The sequence below is a fragment of the Bombus pyrosoma genome, linkage group LG9 (genome assembly GCF_014825855.1).
Source record: "Bombus pyrosoma isolate SC7728 linkage group LG9, ASM1482585v1, whole genome shotgun sequence".
NCBI lineage: Eukaryota > Metazoa > Arthropoda > Insecta > Hymenoptera > Apidae > Bombus > Bombus pyrosoma.
The window spans coordinates 12,413,416-12,432,640 of record NC_057778.1 but is presented as its reverse complement, the minus strand read 5'-3'; the positions used below and the strand labels follow the sequence as shown (position 1 = coordinate 12,432,640).

At 40.3% G+C, this 19,225-nt stretch overlaps 1 protein-coding gene across 1 annotated transcript in view; it reads right to left on the bottom strand.

Annotated features, from left to right (window-relative positions):
• Nucleotides 1–15,831, bottom strand: part of LOC122570930 (mediator of RNA polymerase II transcription subunit 12-like) — a 406,261-nt gene extending 390,430 nt beyond the window's left edge. Inside the window, exon 1 of the mRNA XM_043733933.1 lies at nt 15,278–15,831. The gene's annotated coding sequence lies outside the window, so the exon portion shown is untranslated. The remainder of the gene's footprint in view (nt 1–15,277) is intronic.
• Between the last annotated feature and the right edge of the window lie 3,394 nt (nt 15,832–19,225).

The following is a 19,225-nucleotide window of genomic DNA, read 5'->3' as shown; positions in this document are numbered from 1 at the left end:
GCACCAACCGCCCCTCTCCATGGCTCAATAAGCATCGTTGGCGCGCATGCGCCGATCTAGTCCCCACCACCCACACTCTTTATTAGTTTATCTCTTTCTCTCCAACGTCGCCTGGCGACCCAGCCTGCTTACTGCTTACCCTGGTAGAGAACCGGCAACGGAGTTAGGTTAGGTTTGGTCGCTCATCGCCCACTGACTATCACGCTCGCCGCGGGTGAAAGGGGGTTAGTCGATCTCTCTTTCTTACTTTTTCTTTGCTCTCCCTTCTCTCTCTCTCTCTTTCCTCCTCCTCTCGTTTGTGCCTCTAGGAAACAGAACTTCCAACGCATGTACTATACCTCAGCGTAATCTTGTTTCTCCATGCGCTCGCGCTCAAGAAAAAAGACGGAGCAAGAGAAGGATCGACCAAAGAAAAAACAAGTAAGGGGTAGTAAGATCCGAAGGAAAATTCTTTATATTCCATAGCAATGGTCTTTGAATGTGCCACTGCGAGCAACGATCAGAGATTCTTAGATACGATAGACCTGGACCACCGCGTAACATTCGCACAGATACACCAGTTGTATATAAGTATCATACATATATACGCAAGAACGACATGCTCACAAAAAAATCACGATGTTGCGAGATGATTCACAGTTCACAATCGATCCTTTTCTTCGATACCGGTTCTTCCATGTAGCGATCGTACTGCAGCGTCGCTTCGATAGAGATCACTTTCACACGTCACGCTTGATTTCCTATTGACGCTACGTGAAAATGCATCGAGTAACAAAGTAAGTAAGCGCATTTTCGAAACGAAAAAAGAAAGATGAAGGAACTTCTGGCGCATACTATACACCTGCTGAATCTCGTTCTCCTGGCATACAGGAAAGAAGGGGGCAAGGTGACAATGTACGAGGGAGGCAACGAGTGAGATCCGTAGAAAATTCTTTAGACCAACACCGACGGCCTCTGTGTGCTACGGTTCACAGCAGGAAAAGATCCTGGTGTCTGATACAGAAGGACCGTGCATATCGTTTGCACGAATATCTCTGACAGTACATTGCACGTACACTTTACGTACACAACCTTATCACGAGCCATTGTTACGATTCGTTCTTCGGTTCACTTTCATTTTATATTTTGACTCCTCGCTCTTGTTACTGAAAAAGGAACTAACAGCTGCATAATACGAATTCCCATTTGCAATACATGTCGATGATATCGAGAAGCTTTCTCTTCGATGTCGAAGAATTAACTTCTACGATGAGAAAAATTTCTGATATAAGAATAAAGTTTGATTAGGAAAAAGGGACTGAGTGATAAATTATGTTACGTGTCACTCTACTTCAGTTACTGTCATCTTAACAATATTATTGATATTTCGTTAATAGCATCTCTATCTACGTAGACTATTATAACCTCGATAAATAGTGGATAAAACTCGAATTTTACCTCCGGTTCGAAACTCTTTCTTCAGGGATTCTCGATACCAACGACAAGGCGGAAGCGGAAGCGCATCATTCTCGCCTCACAGACTCTGATAAGCCAAGCATTCTGCTACCTACATATAAACGTACTTTCCGTTTCCAAAATACGAAAATCCAACGCGTTGCACTTGAAACACGTTATCTTAATATCCATCGGCACTCGATAAAAGACGACAATATGCCCTATTAGTCGTGCGACGGATCATCAATCGTAAAACCGTTGCATCAAATGTAACTTTTGAGAACACAGTTATCTACGTTTAATTCTGTCGAAATCGTTCCGGGGCAATGCGTATCGAATATTCTCGCACCGTTGAAAAATGAATAGCCCGTTCTAGCGGCGGTAGATATATCGTAGCAAGTCAGGTATACGTACTTACGTGTACATAAAAGTTAGAAAGAGAGGAGATAGAAGAAGAAAGCGCCGAATGGAGGGTGGATTGTGGAACGCAAGACTGAAGAGTGGGGCCGGAGGCAGCCGCTGAGGTGTGATACGGAACGTCGAGGGGGTACAAGGTGATATTTCTCATGAAACTGAACCGAATAAATTTTTAACAAAAACTGCTGACTCGCTACATTACTCTAGCTTCTATTCCTTCTTTTCTGCTCTGCAACCAGTCCGCTGGCATCTTTCTCACTCTTAGTGTCCGTCGTTTCTTTTTCCTTAGAGTGACACCGCGTTACCGAAAATACGGGGAACCCCTATTTGAAGCACCATCACACGGTGAAATTTATCTGCATGCACGATTCTATATAACTTTCGTGAAATATTGAAAGTACGATCGGTAAAATACCAAGGACAACGACGTTAAAGTCTCGCAAATAATTTTTCTCCCTTCTTCGTACGGTTTGTTGGAAAGGCAATTATATGCGGTACGAGCGTCGTTTGACAGTGGTAGGTGGTAGATATCCATTGCACGAGCGTGATTCGGTTTACGTTAATGTTCACGTGCTAAGCCGCTGCGCCACTTTTACAGTATTGTTTTATGAACACAGAACGGTGTAAACCTCCTCGCAATTTAGCGAAAAGATAACGAAGGAAGATTGTTAATGCAGCCACGCGTTTCCTCCGTAACAACGGTATCAACGTGACCACAAACCACGTAAACGGGATGTAAAACGGAAATGCGGTTGAGTCTATTGCGGACGCAGCGTCCAGCTAATTTTAGAGGAGTCAATAAAGAAGTGCAATTTCTACATGTCATGAAAATTTAATTTCCTAGTACTTGAATAATGTGGTAGTTGATATAAACATTTCTTCGATGGATATACATATTTATTGGATATATAGAATCTAGATATAGCAGTCTTTTCCCTTTAATTTAGTGTACCGTTATTTTAGATGAACGTTAGGCGAATAGTTTAGACGAATTTGGATGTGATTTCATGATTTTTCATCAGTGTTAGAGACCTATCACGACCTATACACCTCAATTTTGTACTTAATATTTAACGAACCGTCTTTACGGTCCGTGTAACCATTGGCAAATTGAGAAGTGAAGCATTTAACGACGCTGACGAATGGTCTTCACAATGTCACTGAAAAACAAGTATCATTACGTAGCTAATCATTGCTTTTTGAAAAGGAAGTTTCCCTCGTAGAAGCATTGTGCTCCTCGGCAAAGGTGAAGCTAATGAGCGCGGCTTTCATACAAAAAGGAAGAAATCGTCCGCCAGTCGGAACCGACCAGAATGAGAGGGGGGAGAAAAAATTTTCAACGGCGTAAAGTAGGAATAGGATAAGTGCGATTCGATCTTCATCCTCGGAACCATTTCATTCCAGGACAAAGCCGGGGAATCCTCCGAATCGAGAAACAAGCGTAACGTTGAGCGAATGAAGAGAATGAAATAGAAGGATGGCCATAGGGGTACGAGAAAGACAGAGTGAGGAGAGGATAAAAACCCCCTCGAGGTTCGAGTCAGCATCCCACGATATCTACATCTATTTTTGGCCACGGTCAGCTGTAGTTGCACGGCATTAGCATAATGAAGACAGTTCGTCTCTTCTCGTTCTCTTGGGCAACGCGTGTCCCTCTCTTTCGCCAGTCACGCCACATGCGCGCGCGCACGCACACACCCACCCACCCACACACACACACACACACACACATACGTTCATTCTCCCTCTTTCTTCTCTATGTCTGTCTATTCACCTATCTGATCATCTGTTTCCTCTTTCCATTTAAACTGCTTGTATAAAATATTACGGTAACGACGCGAAAATTCTGAATAAAGCTTAAAAAGGAAAGACATTAAATAAGTTGAAAGAGGAAGAAAAAACAAGACAAAAGTTTAGCGAATGACATTTTATTTTTGTCATTATATTATATTTTTATATTTTATTGGAATATAATGTAAAGGGGATATATATTGTTTATTGTTATATATACGTGTTTTTTCTACATTTTCCACCAAACCAAAGAAATCACACTAGTTATATTAACAAATAAACGGTAAATTGTAACATTCGACCGACAAAGAATATTTGCAGGACGAATAACGTAAGAAGAGATTTTAATTGCACGTTAATAGGTTCTTACAGTTTTGTCCCGGGTTTGCGAAGAAGATCTATAGTTTGGCAGCGCGGTGAGTGTTGGCAAAGAACGCAGAAGAGTAAAGGGTCGAGTAGCCCTGGAAGAAAGGGAGGAGCATAGAGAGAGAAACAGCGATGACAAAGCAAGAAGGGAACCAGCGTAAAAGGGAGAAGGATGTATTAAGGGGAAGAAAACCTGCTCCAAGACGGCGCATCGCGGCATACTAACAATACAATAAGATAACAAGCTGTGGGGAGGGCTTCGCCGTGCTAACCTGACTTTCGTGGATAACTCGACGTGCTCCTTGGCTCCGTAAATACGTTCCACACACGATATTTTGCCACCACACCCCCCACGAGCAGCCTAATCTTCACCAGAGAAGACGCTGGACTCATAATCTTCTCCAAGCGATAAAATTGCCTGCTATTCAACGCGTGGTCGTGCCATTTCCATCTCATGGGAGACAGACACTCGCCGTAGTAACCATAACCTTGTACGTAACGAGAGTTACCAAAGAAATTTCACGCTCCAGTATATTTCTTCCGTATCAGGTATATAAGTAATCGAATCATAATCATATCTGTCTAGTTATACATATTTCGCGTCAAATGTAAATTACAGTACGATGGTACATGAATAACGTCAATTATTTCAGTATTTTAGGTTTTAAATGTATTTGTGAAAAGATTCAAATAGATTTATATAAACGCGTGCAAGAATTACGCGAGTGTAAAGGAATCGTTGCAAATACAATTGACTCGATTGACTCGAGTTTCATTGAGAAGTTAAAGAACGAAGTCGACAGATCTACGGGACGACACCGTTCGAAGGGACAGAAACAACTTTGAGATATGAGTTGAAGATAATGACACCGAAAGGAAAGAAACAACGTTCAGATCGAGTAAAAGATGCAAATGATCGTATAATTATAAAATATTAGACAGGTAATTATACCGATTAGCGAAAACAACAGCTTTTGTTAATTCATTAACGGGTAATTTTCATTCGATCGGCCTTACCAGCGTAAAACGACGTTCACGAGGCGAAATAGTACGTATTGCATTAATGTCGCCGAGCACATTAATTTTAATTATTCCGCCATGCTAAAATGTTGAATGGAATGAACGACGAGCTGCCGTTTGTCTTCGTCAGCTTCGTTCGTACGACTTCATCCTTATTAAAATGGCTGTATCGTATTTTTCTCAACTTGCCTTAGTATCTCTGTTCTATTTTCGCATCGTGCGAATTCACGACCATAGAGTTACAGTATCATACAGCAAGATGACGACCTGGAGGAGTAAATGTTCTTGATACATCACGTTCTATAGGCTCGTACGATCATTTTAAGTATCGAAACATTAAATCATCCGACAGCATTTGCCGTGTTACGGATTATAAACGACCCAGTTGTAAGTCAATCGGGATTACGTTGAAGGTGATCGATTAATTGAAGTACATTTTGCGCGACGGCCGGTCGCATCAACGTCGCTGAAATAAGCGGTCTTGGAGTATTTATTGCGAAAATCGGCAACGACGTTCACTCGTAAAATCTAAGACCAATAATTAGCGATAAAATATGCTTCACATGCTTTAAACTTAGTAATAAATTTTAGAAACTTTTGCGTATAGGGATCTCCTGCAAGCTTCGACGCAGAACTATCTTTCCATTTCATAAATCATAAACAGGTACATTGCAATTAATAGTACTTTGGTGAACATTTTCATAATTGCAATAAACTAGATATTTTTGTCAATTTCATTTGATAATTGAAAATATGCAATTGAAAATAACAGTGGATTGAGATTATTGCGATGATCAACTGTAAGATTAAAAGTTTCTCAACGGAACGAGTGACCTAATAATTCGATTCTTAATACGAATCGGAGAGAATGAGGTTATCGATTGACGATTGCCAATCATTCTCGAAGAAATTTCATTATGCCGTGCAAACACCTAAATATTTGAGTACTATATTTATAAAAAGAGCGACGAACCTGAGGGAAGCCCGATGCAGACGTTGCGCCGTACAATCGTGTTTTCATTACTCTCCCTATATTTCTTTCTCTTCACTTTCTTGACGTTATTCCGAGTAAATAACATTTACCATTGCGAACACGCCGGACTTCGAGACAAATTGATCTCGCTGCAGTCACGTACGGTCTCGTGTCGAAACAACATAAAAATGTAATTACTCCTGTCATCGGAAACGAGCGGAAGAAAACGAAGAACAAGAAGGGGTAGAAGTAAAAGTAGAAGAAGAAAAGGAAGACGGTGTTAGCTGAATTGAAAGAGGGACGTGATGTTTAGTTTGGCAATGAAGCGAGGATTCGTGGCAGAAGGAAAATTTTCAAGAAATAAATCCCGTCCTTTTACGATGTTGTCGTTGCGTCTGATATTCCTTTCGAATCTATCCTACCCGTCGGATAACGATACCTCTTACCCCTGTACGTCTAAAAATACAACGTTAGTTCGGATTAAAAAGAGATAACAAAAAATTAACTATAGCACTGTATATCTTATCCGGTACCGTTTTAACCGGTTTCCGCTAACTGATCGTATTTTTTTGGATTTAATATTGAAGGATAAATGAACCACACGAGGAGGGTGAAGCAGGCGGAATCATTACGTATTAAAATATAGTACAACAGCGATAGTATGTTCACTCGGTTCGATCGGACAGTAATTTTCATCTAGCGCGTATCGCGATGACGCAAGACAATTTGCTCCGTATACCAAAATACTACGGTAATAACTGTCAGAAGTTTCTCTTAATATCCATCGATTTGGCATTCTTCTATAAATGGTGGGTAATACCGAGGACGAGGACCGAGACCGATTCTAAGAAACCGGGCTCGTAATCAAGGGGCGGGGGGTTGTCGGTAGTTTAGCTTCACGATTAGTCAGCCCTTGCCTACACACCCTGTGTGTCTCTTCTCTATCGTTGCATGTATATACGCGCTCGAGTCCCTCTTCTTTCATGAGTCACTGACGGAAATTACGATCGATCGAACAGCAACGAACAAACGAATAGAAGTAATGTTGCGTCCTGGCCGTTTCTACTAGGAATCCTCCTCGTGTCAGTCTTATCGTAAACGCGTTTAGAACCCCGATGACGCCGGATGACGGAACGTCTTTGTCGAAATTTATTCTCACCACGTGTCCTACCGTCGCTGATCTTGTTAGCCTCGACGAGGATAGTGTCGATAGTCTTTTGTATACGTGAACGGAGATAAAATTTCCACGAAATCTTGGTTCCATGAGAAAAGTAGTTACTTTTTAAGGAAATTCCACTCTCTTCTTTTCGGTCTACTTTACTAAATAACAAACTTCTACGACGTAAGAGTAGTTCTACCAGAACAGATTAGAAGTTTCTTTACCAGTATTACGCCCTCCTTCGTTTCGCCTCTATATTCGTCTTTTTCTTTTTTATCGACTAACTTATTCGTTTACATTTATTCCTTACACTCGCATTCGAAGAAACGGTACCGTTAGATTCGCGGTGTCATCGAAATCATTCCTATTTCGTCCCGATGGTAACTGTACGACTCCTGGTTGATCTTTCATCAATTTTCGTCAACGTAGTTTCAGCCACGAGAAAGAGAATTTTTCATGTTTCATCCAGCGTACGTCCGCGAAGCAAGTTGTTTTCCCAAGAATCTTCTTGGAGGAAAATGATGGACATTCTTGAGGAATCCCGTCTGCCGTGCAATGCGCGTCCTTTTCCTTTAAATTTTTTCTTTCCTGGAACGATGATAAAACGAACGGGCGGTTACTGAATATTTACACGAAAGTCCGTCGCATCGATCGAAACTACAATGGCTCTCTTAACTTTTTTTCTCCACTCCCCTCTGTCTGGGGATTAGGATCAGGAGAATTAATTATACCGAGAGAAAATTATCGTTAATAACTGTATCGAGTTTATACTCTATATACTCTATAGTTACTCTATACACTCTCTGTTTGCTCTTTAAATTAAGACGGCTTTCTCAATATTTCGTTACCTTTACCATTTTCCATTATCGAATCTATAATATTTTATTCCCTTACTATCTCTCTCACGTGTGTGATTTTATTTAATTCCGATACTGTTTCCATCATAGATTCTGAATTATCTTTCTCATTAATATTGTTCTATTATTTAATAATTATCTGACATATACAATCGAGTAATTACTCACAATCAAACGATTAGAAGAAACGTCTATCCACTATTGCAACAGTAATCTTTCTACACGTATATCTCCTTCTTTGAACTCTTTCAACTCTGCTTGGTCTCCATGTTATGTAAATATAGATATCTGATAATTTATGCACACTCGCACATATCCATGCAGTTATATAGTCTCGAACAGTTGCATCGTTTTTCTAAATCTTTCCTATGAAAATATTAATTGGACATGTAACTGTAATCGTGCACAAAACTACTTATAATTAAGTAATTTGACTATATATCAGTATGTACTTGTATTGTAAATTTCACCAATACAAATTAACGACACTTCGAATATAACTGGAACTTATCGAATTTCTGCATGATATTACATTTTTATTGTCATTCAAGTTAATTCGTGTATTAACGTGCCAGTATAGCGTAGCCAATTTTCAATGTCCATCTTCGATTTATGAGTATCTGTCATTGTTACGTGGAAGAAACATTCGTTCCGAATATTATTGCCATTCGCATTGGTACATAAAACTCGCGCGGTATATTGCGCGTTGTCCTAACCGCGAAACAATTTTCCTAAGTGTCACGTCGACTAGACGCTTTTAGACGAAATTAATAAATTAAATAAAATTAATTCGAGATTTTTAAACATTACGAAGTATAAAATACTTTCTCTCTCTCCCTGTCTCTTTTATATTTCTATTATTATAGCTCAAACTTTCACTGCTCTCTTGAAACAGTATCGAATCAAATAGGATAATTTAACAATATGAAAAATGCAAATCCAAAAAGGATTTTCCTAAGTGCCGACCAGATAGCAGGAAATCAATGCGGAATAACATCACACACATGCACATGTCTGGCGCGTATCCAGATGCGTTTACCGATGAGACATTTTTCTGCATAGAAGAACAGCTGGGATACGATTACACGATGGGCATGGAGAACCATCAGTCGCTGTATTTTATTTTCGACGCTACAATATTGCATCGTATCGAAACTATGGTATTGGATTCGATGTTTCTCAAATCGATTATTTATTGGTTTTCTTTTCCGCTTCTCGTAAATGATAATCTCGTAAAAATCTTGTTGGAAATATCGGTAAACTTAAAATTCCGATATTTTGTCGTCCCCGTTTATTAAAAATTCAATATAACGTAAATTTTTATTGACGTCGATTCATATTACATGTATCATATTCAGATATTAATGTTGTTATTAGATATTCTCTTTTAATTTGTCGATTTTGTTTCTGCTTTCTTCGAACAAGGAACGACATTCACCTCGAACAATTTCGACACATACACCACGCCTTTCCCGGTGTCAGAAAGGCCATGGAACAAGTTCCACGGGCAATGAGCCAAGAAGATGATAAATATAAAGATCTGTCGCCTAAGAGATTCCGATCATACGTGACCTCTAGTCCCGCGGCTGGTCCGAAGCCTTTCATCGGTTCCAGATTGCTTCTTGTTCCAGTAGATATTCAAAGAGGAACCATGACCAGTCTCAACGTTGATTCTTTCAATTTCAATGCAGTTGGTGATGGTGGTGGTGATCTTCGTCGGACGACGTCTGCCGTTCAACGTTTGCACGTTACAGCAACAAGCTGCGATCAACCCTCGAAAAATAGCTGGGCAGCAGCTTTATTCATGCGCATAATTTCTTGCAGACAGGTTACCGCAGGAGCTACGCGGCATTTAATATAAATCGAAAGAAGGATTGCCGGCGTCTCCTCTCTAGTTCTTCACGATAAGACCGGTTTTGGCGCTACTCCAGCCACGGATCCATCTTATCTTTTTCCTAACGACGTTGACAAGATTCGCTAGGAGTAGGTATTAAGCTGCTTTGCCGGATATACTCCGTAAATTCGAAAGACGCGGACTCGAGACGACATCCGGCGTCAATCTTTTGTCGCCAATGAAATAGATCGTCGATTTAACAGCCATGCACGAACATTGACTACGCCTATCCGAAACGGTAGTTTAGTCTAAGACTAAGGATGGGACATTTAACGATGCAATGAACAAAAGCGTGCGATTTCACTATTAGAAATATAAGGCTATCGGTCTGGTTGGTCAATATCGTTTCTATTGCTGGCCAAAATTGATCGAGTATGTGCTTGTCGAAATCTTCCTTATATATTGGATCGTATATCAGTGTAAGGAATATTAAATCCGATTTGTAGACCATGGAAATACTTTAAAGGGAATTTTTTGTATGGAGCGTTTCTGTCTTGAACGTTTACTTTGCAACTTTAAGTTTTCCTTGATTTGTTCGTGTTAGTCGTGGTTAGTTCGGGCGCTTCTCAGTCAAGAGTCTCATCGATATTTCAGAGAAAGTTAAAGATATCTTGTTCACCAAGTGCCGTGTCGTTAAACGAAGTATTTGTTTGGAAAGAAGTTTGACGAACTGGTTCTTTTCGTAAAGGTGCGTTAATGGAAATGGAGATGTGTCGTGAAGATGTTGATTTTATCTGTACTGTACTGCTGTCTTCGTTAAATTACTCTCTGCGAGTCTTTGTACAGTACCTATTTGTCTTTTGAGATATATTTTTTGCTTTCAGATTCAGTTATGATTTTCTCAACATTTCCAAGATGTTTCTCGAGACGATCGGAATTTCGGATTCCTTGTCCTCGTCGTGAAAAGCTTAAATCCCATTCGAGAATTCAGTCATCGAATATATGTGTATGTCAATGCAAAACTGTGAAAGTGATAAATTATTATAAACGTGTCGTGCACGATATTTATCTAAATTGTATAGGGAAAACTCTAGTGCAAACTGTAAGTAGATAGGTAACGTACTTTATAAATAAAATTTAATCAAAATTTATACGAAACAACAATTCGATCATTCACAAAGTTGAGTCGCATATGCTGTTTCGTTTATCAGAGTCCTTTGCACGTATGTGTATTTCCTACGCAGATTTAGAAAAGGCGGTCTTTCGAAGTCTTTGATAGGTGACCGGAAAAGAAGGTAGAGAGGCTATGACCAACAACGTACATCTTTCAAATGGTAATGTAAGAGAAAGCGAATCTGCATAGCGCATGGAGAAGAAGTATCTCTGAAATTGATTTGTCGGGAGAAGCTATACATTCTAAAACAATTTATTAATTTGTTAGAAATTGATAGGCCTTATCTTTTAAAAAATCGACGCAACGTTAGATCTTTGTGAAAAGTTCGCTCGTTCCGTGCGTTTAAAACTGTATCGGTACCTATGGTTAATAAAATTCGTCTGTGCGCAATTGCATTCGTAGAGGCGAAGGTGAGCCAGAATACCGGTCACAGATGCAGGAGCAGACTGTTCTACCTGACCTATTAGACCTATTAGACCTTTACCAGGCTAGACGCCAGAAAGGTTACACAATTAGGAAATGGCTAGCGTCCAGAACTCTATATACTCTTCCAGAGTAACCCACCTACACCTCCTTTCACACTGTATTTCCCTTCTTGTAGCTTGCCCGTTGTAATCTTTCTTTACGACAGACTTGCCGTGAAAATCGAATGTTTCCCCGGTGCAATTTTTATTTCAACGAGTACTATCTCAATAAATTAAGAACGTAAAGCATTACTCGTGATTTCCGACAGCAAGAGTAAACACGATTCCCGATATAATTATATTCCGCTGCATTCGTGTATTTTCATTGTTGCAATATCTTTTAAGTTTAACATTCGATTACAGAATTTCTCGAGTCTCTGGTTTCAACTTTATGGCGAAATTTCTTTAAAGGTATGAATATGATATGAAATCCTTCTATAGGGATAGAGCTTGATCGTATACTAGTATCTTTGAGAAAGAGTTTCCTTCAAACGAACAAAGTTACATGGCCATGTACAGCCATACTGGCCATACTTGTTTCAGGAGATTTGGAATAAATATCGAAGTTGATCGTTGAATTTCGACCAATTTCCGTCTGAAAAATCGATTAAATTCTTAAGCGACGTCTAAGTAGTGATTTATTGGTTGATTGGAGGACGTTGTTAGGAATCGGTGAAATGCATCGTTCGAAACCGGTTGGCTTACAATTACGTTGTCATGTAACCATGTATTTATTGGCGGCGCTTCATTGAAATCAAGTTTTCGTTTGATCTTTGGCCAGACACGCGTCCAAACCTCGTGAAATGCCGCATAGCGTCGATTACAAAATTCTAAAATTAACCGTCGATTCGACGGTTACAATATACACGTAAATATAGAACGCATGTGGGGACGTTAGATAAAATCTTTAATCGAATTTATTAGGTCAAAGTGCAATCACGATAGAAGAGCAGCGGATGTAAAAAAAAATCGACGCTTTCCAGATATCCGCAAACGTTAATTCTAAAAGTAAGCTATTTCCTAGAATAAGAGTATTAGAACTAGACCGAGTGTTTACGTATTTATCGAGAGCTTAAAGCGTGTATGAGTGGAAAAGTGTATGAACAAGACTTGTTCACAGTTGTGTAATTGATTTCTACTTAAAACTTTCTATAATATTTCAAGCACGATTCCGATTTCACGAACAATGAAAAATTTATTCATCTCACTATAGCGAGAAATATTAAATTTTATTCATTCGATACAATGTCTTCTTATTCGTTACTGTTCTTTCCTTTATTAAGTGTCGCTAAGATACAACCCATATTATTACACGTACCGTGCATGGTATTGCACGCTCGTGTCATGCAATTCGAGCTTAATTAGCTGCGTGAAAATTAATATAAATGTGGCAGCGAGGTTATTAAATTGCAAAGAGTGTATTAAAGTTTAAAGAACGTTCACGCGGTTTGCTTACCTAATTCCCTGCGCATTAAACTAGCGGTAATTGATTTAATTAAAAAAGCTGGATAAGTCTGAATCGAACCGACGCGATGACTGCGTAAAATTAATTGGATGCTAGACGTTCGTTATAAATTGGCCGTAGCCGAGAAAATTCGCCGCGTTAGCTGCGCTTTGAGTAAAAGTCGTAAACGTAAGAACGTAGTTTTTCTCGGTGTAGGAATGTGTTCGAGCTCGCAAATTGTCAAAGTAGTCGTCTTTCGCGTCCCGAAATATCGGATAAAAAAGATTTCAAAGGTGAAAATAGGATAGTTTGTTCGTTCGGTTGATGCTTCGAATTTTCAACTGCGATGCTAATGAAAGATCCAAGGAACCATAAAATTGATTTTAACCTCTGTTAATCGGATATGATTCTTTCACATATGACTTTGGGATACCGAGTACCGATCGTCTTATAAAACTTTACACTAATCAAACTTTTATTTCCATTTAATTACCAGTATGTTATTATTATTATATATATATATGACGTATATTATTCTAAACTGTCATATTATAGAAAATAAAAGCCCGGCCAATTGTACCAATGTTTTCGTTTTATTGAAGCTTTTAAAAAATGCTACTACGTAAAATATAAAGAGAACTCACGAATGGGGACTTCTGTTTCGTGCAAAAAGAAAAAAAGAAAAAAGAAGAAAAAGAAGGGAAAAATATTCGCTTCTTTAAAAGAAACAACATCATTCCCCCTGTTGAAACATAACGGTCAAAATACGTGCCTCCTGCATACAATTCACCGATGAATAATCCATGGAACCATCAAACGAAGCGTGACCTCGGACTCAACGATAGTAACGTGTACAGTGTGCAGTGTACACGCAAAATACAACTAAAGAATCTAGCAAAAAAGCTACACGTATAAAGATATCAGCGAAATTATCTCGTATCTCTCTACCGCGGTGTCAAATTTTTCCTACGATATTCGCAGAATCGCCATGACGCGAATCGATTATAAATTATTCATCCTAAATAACTATAAATTTTCGATGCATGGATATTTTCTTAGTAATTCCCGTTTTAATAAATACGAAAAAATGATTTATCTGGAATTTTGTTCAGCCGCGTTAACGATTGGTCACGCGGAGTATCGCGTCGCCATATTTTCATAAACTATTCGACTTACCCGGTGCTTGCGTATCTTTTCCTTCTCATAGCGATGAAACTTGCGAAGCGGCAGCCACGGTTCTCCGGCATCGTGCAAAATATTTCAATGACGTAACGCATAGATCGAATGGGAGAATTTTACGTAGGAGGATTTAACGATTTTACATATTGTCTCTTATTCTGCTGGACACGCTGTGCGTGTATGCGTGCGTACGTTTCCCCCAGGGCAGCTCGCATTCGCACGTGGCGTAAAACGGACCCTGAACGAAGAAAAGCCATTCGGGTTGCCAGCACCGAAACATAAGTACGTATATATGTACATACAGCGGAGATAAAAAACGACACAAGAGAAAACGGGAAAAGTATATTTCGTCTTCTTGGTGGACGGTTGATCGTGCAAGTGCGAAAGTCGTTTGTAAAAATAAGTCTGCGAGACGAAGTGCAGGAATTACTGGAGTAAGTAACTTTATCGTCCAGGTTACGTTCGATCCACTTAAATCGGAATAATAATTACGATCGCACGAACCTCTCGCTGTCTATTTTATTAAAAGGAAAAGTACTTTTCTCTGCCAGTGATAATAAAGTTAAGGTAAAAGAGTAGTTACATAAGCGAAAGATCAGAGATTTGGATAAAGTGTCATCATACGTACAGCTCGGAACGATGTTGTATATTTCGAGCGATACCGTAATTTGCATCTTACGAGAAGCCGTTGGAAAACGGAGAACGATCGAACGCGAGCCTATATCCACCGAAATGAAACTCGACACGTGCATCAAATCGGCTATTCGGCAGGGCTACGGCGGAATTAAATAACGCTTAAATTATACTCGACTCCGTTTCCACGAGCGAATTATCGAAAAAAGAAGAAAACGCGTTGAAACGTGTTCGCGCCGGCTATAGGCGTTGGTGGGACGATACGTTCTCGGTCTCGGTCTTCGTTGCAATAGCAATCTTCTACGCTTTCCGAACGAAGGAACAACGTACATGTTTGTGTTTTCGAGATTCTAATGAAATTTAACGTAGTCGTTCGGAGTCCGGAATACTACATTTTCCAATAAGCGTGCCTAAAAATTCGTAGCATTTTTCTTAGATGTATTTACGAGATATCGGGCAACGAGGAACAATAATTTTCGATGGGTAAAATACGGCGCCTCGGGGAAAAATCCATTAGAGAAGGCAAACTCACCGTTATCAAAATTCAGCCATAAACGTAGTATAGAGCGGCGTGTCACTTTCGAAATTCCGCTGGTTGGTCCGAGCGATGACACGGCATCGTCTATACGGGTTTCGACAATCGTACATCGCAGAGCGATTACTCGAATATTCGCCGGCCGGCGGACTCGGCGTGCCTCGCATAATCGCTAGGTTATGCACGTTAAGAAGGATGTGCGAGTTAACTTAGCTCGTTGCATTAGCGGAGATGAACTCATTCCGCCTATTTCTCTCTGTCCTGCCTCAGCCTTCGCCTCTTGCTCCCCGTGCTCCTCCTGTAACGCGTTCACGACCGTATTACACCTACGTAACTCACACGAATACATAAAATAACACGACTAGTATCTCCGATGGTTCAAGTCGACCGTTGTTTTTCATCTTTAGACCCGTCTCCGTACGTTTCTCTGCGTTTCTTCGCGAGCGTTCCCCGCTTCCACGTTTCGCCGCCTACGTTCCTCCCGCGCTCCATTTATGACGGACTTGACGAACCTTGAAAATCACGTCTCGCAAGATGTTTGCCAATGTTCCGGAGACGAGTACCATGGGATACCGGTGGGACACATGGCACGGTCCATTCCCGCCCGCGATCAACCTATCGAAAGAGCGATGAGTCAACCACGGCAGACGTACGGCGGACGTACGGGCGACGTACGAGAGACGTAGGTTCGGTCGAGATCGGGTCAAACGATATCTACAGTACCTGTGTAAGCGAAATTACAATGTAAGGAAATAACGATTATGGTATAAGTACGGTATATAGCACAAGCAAGACTAATACGATTAGTTTAGGTAAAACGTCGTCGAGCATTTGACGCTTATGCTTGTATCGCGCGAAGGAAGTAAGATCTCGTGTACAGAGCTCCATCTGTGCGATCCAACGGAAATTATGTCTGAAAGTTTAGCATAACTCGACGCAGAAAATTTGTCGATATATATATTTTCCCTTGAGTAACATTTATTACTACGCAGGAACGAATGCAAAGTCGAATCCTCTTATCCGACTTTCGTTTCTAAATCTTTAAACGACTACTTAATTATTCGTCAATCGGGTTCTATCGTCGATTCGTCGATTCGTCGATTACGATATTTCGATCGTAGACGAGCTACAGGATTTTACGATATCGTTATATTATATTTCGTAAATACCATTCAACTTACGCTCGATCGTACGTAACTTCTTCTATACCGTACGCTAAAATAGTGTACAACATAAAATGATTACGTAACAAGATGTCGGACTACAAACTACAAATTAAGAAACTGATCTGCTCACCAGCGCGCCCAAGGAAAGTCTTGTGTCTCGGAATAGTCCTCGTTAAATCATGCAACTTCTGCTTCCACAAATTTTCCCCAGTTTCCCTTAGAAAGAAAGTAAAGTAACTCGACCCAGTTTCCAAAATCAACCCCTATATATCAAACTGAAACAGTTAGCACATCTTCAAAGTACCACTTAAAAAAGATAGATAAATGAGAAGAAGCAGAAAACACGTTTCGCCTACGCTATCGCGTATAAAATTTAGTCCGTGACGGCAAGTTGTACGATTTCATTCTTTTATTTTTTACTATTTCCAACAATTCATTTATATTTTCGGCTGGCCATCTTTTCCCTACAAAGAATCGAGTCTGTCGACCCTTTGGAAGTTACGTAACATTTTCCAATCTCGAAGCAAATGTAATAACTATCGTAAAATGTTTGCGTTACATCGATCAAAGAGAATTTCCAGAACACAAGAAACGCGTAGCCATCGCGACGAAAGAAAGATCGATATAACGTAGCAGAATGGGATGCTTTTAACGCAGTTACAAATTAATATTTCTGCTGGGTCATAAAGTTGATTTTGGACGACGGCCACGAGTCGCCTATTCTTCCATTCTCGTGTCAAGACGCGCTTTCGATCTTTCTGCCTTTCCACCGAGCTTTGTTCGATAGACGAGTGGGCCATTCGTCGGATCGGTTAATGCTTCTTTCCACCAGCGACGTTAAATTTTTCGTTCGCTCTTTATTTTCGTTGGTTCGGCTGGCAACGAGTCACGAGCGCGAACGAACGAACAAACGAATCCGCAAAGATCGCCCGGTTCAAAATGCATTACAAGCATTAATACTGGAACGGGCAGGCGGCCATAGACCGGTCTGCGCAACTTTCCAGCCAAATTTCCTACCAACGCCGAGATACAACGAATCAGCTAAACTCTCCTCTCTTCGAAATGAAAAGTCTTTTCAAAATAAAATCTTTCCGATCGATCAGTCGTTGTTGCGTTGATTCGGTTTAAGGGTCGTTTTAAAGAAACTACGGGCTGGGAGGAATCGTGGTCAACGTTGAAAATTTCCTGTCTTCTGGGCACAACTTTGAGATAAAATTTCATTCTCGCTGTAGCGAAATTTTACCATACAAGTTTGTCATTTCTTATTTGGAGATGAAAACTTCTAATTGCTCTAAATTTATAGAGAATCGTTACGTAAGGACGTTTGACATTTTACTAAAGCTACCTACGTAGACACTGTGTGTAGCACTTTGCCGCTAATGAGAAGATTATTATTTTTATAATTTTATGTCTTTCTCGAGTGACCCGAATTACTATACGAATAATATTACAAGATATTTAAAGCAGGCGTACATTTTAATTTGTTAAATCTTCTACGGCACATAGAAGCTTCGATTTTTCATTTTTACGCTAGATAGGAAAACGTCATAAAAACCTGGTAACGTTCGCCTAGTTTATGGTATACGATTATATAGGTATTACACGCGGAGGGAAGCCCGGGACGCGGTAATATAATGATTTCGCGAGCAGCATGGAGAATCGTTGGTTTCGTGACTGCAGCTTTTGGTTCGTGACTCGTTCGTAACCGGGATTGGAACCTGACCTCGCCGAGTTAACCATTGCGTTAACGTTCGAACGGTAGCCTGCAGCAAGTGCGAGAAGAAAGCAAGGAGAGAGCGTTCTCTTGGAAACGCAGTTTTGAAAAACACAATTTCCTCGATTATCGGTTGCCTCTATGTAGACTGTCCAGACGATTACTTTCCCAGAGCCTGTTCGTTTCAAGTTCTTCCTTTCTTTTCCTCGAAGAACTGTATCACAAGGGCAGAGTTAAAACGCAATCGAAGTTTGCGTCAGTTCGACCGTCCCAATTTAATCACTCGCACGTAACAACCTACTGAATTTTTTAGAGCACGTGTACGAACAGCAAATGCGGACTCGAATTAAAGCAACTAGGAAGACACAGTGGCAAGAAATCGGAGAAATGTTTACGAACTTTGGTAACTCGTGCAAAAGTTGCCTCGTTGGACTCGGATAAATTTCCGACGATCGCTGGTTGAACGACGCGTTTTAAATAGCCGGTTACGAGTCAAAGTATCGCGATTCACGTTATTCGAAGATCGTTGACGAGTTAACTCGCGGTTATTAACTCGCGGATTCAATAGAATCCCTTCAAGAGAATATATGTACGCGTAATAAAATAAAAAGTTCTACGATGCTTTATAAAAAAATTGAATCTTCCGTGCGTCTTCCCAGGAACACCAAACACATTCCAATTCCTTCCACGTTCCCTTACGTTCTTCCCTCTCTTTTATCTTTCCTTCCGATTCTACGCTCGCGTACATCGCGTACTATCGATTCTTTCTCTCGACGTTTCGTTAGCTCGTAAAGACAAGAGAACGTAAAATTTGTTTAGCCTGATTTAAAGTGTCGCTTAACCCGCCCCTTATCCTTTCTAAACGGGCGTACGAAGATTTGTTGCTTAGCAGCCACTCTGTTAACTGCGAGCTCCTGCGACAACGACCGAGTCGCATAAGCAATAACGGGAACATGGGTATCGCGCACAGTCAATTTGGCCTGTGTACTACGTTTAAGAAAGACTTTTATGCCGCCTGAAACGATATCGGGAAATTTATTCGCACCGAGAATTGCTTGCATCGTG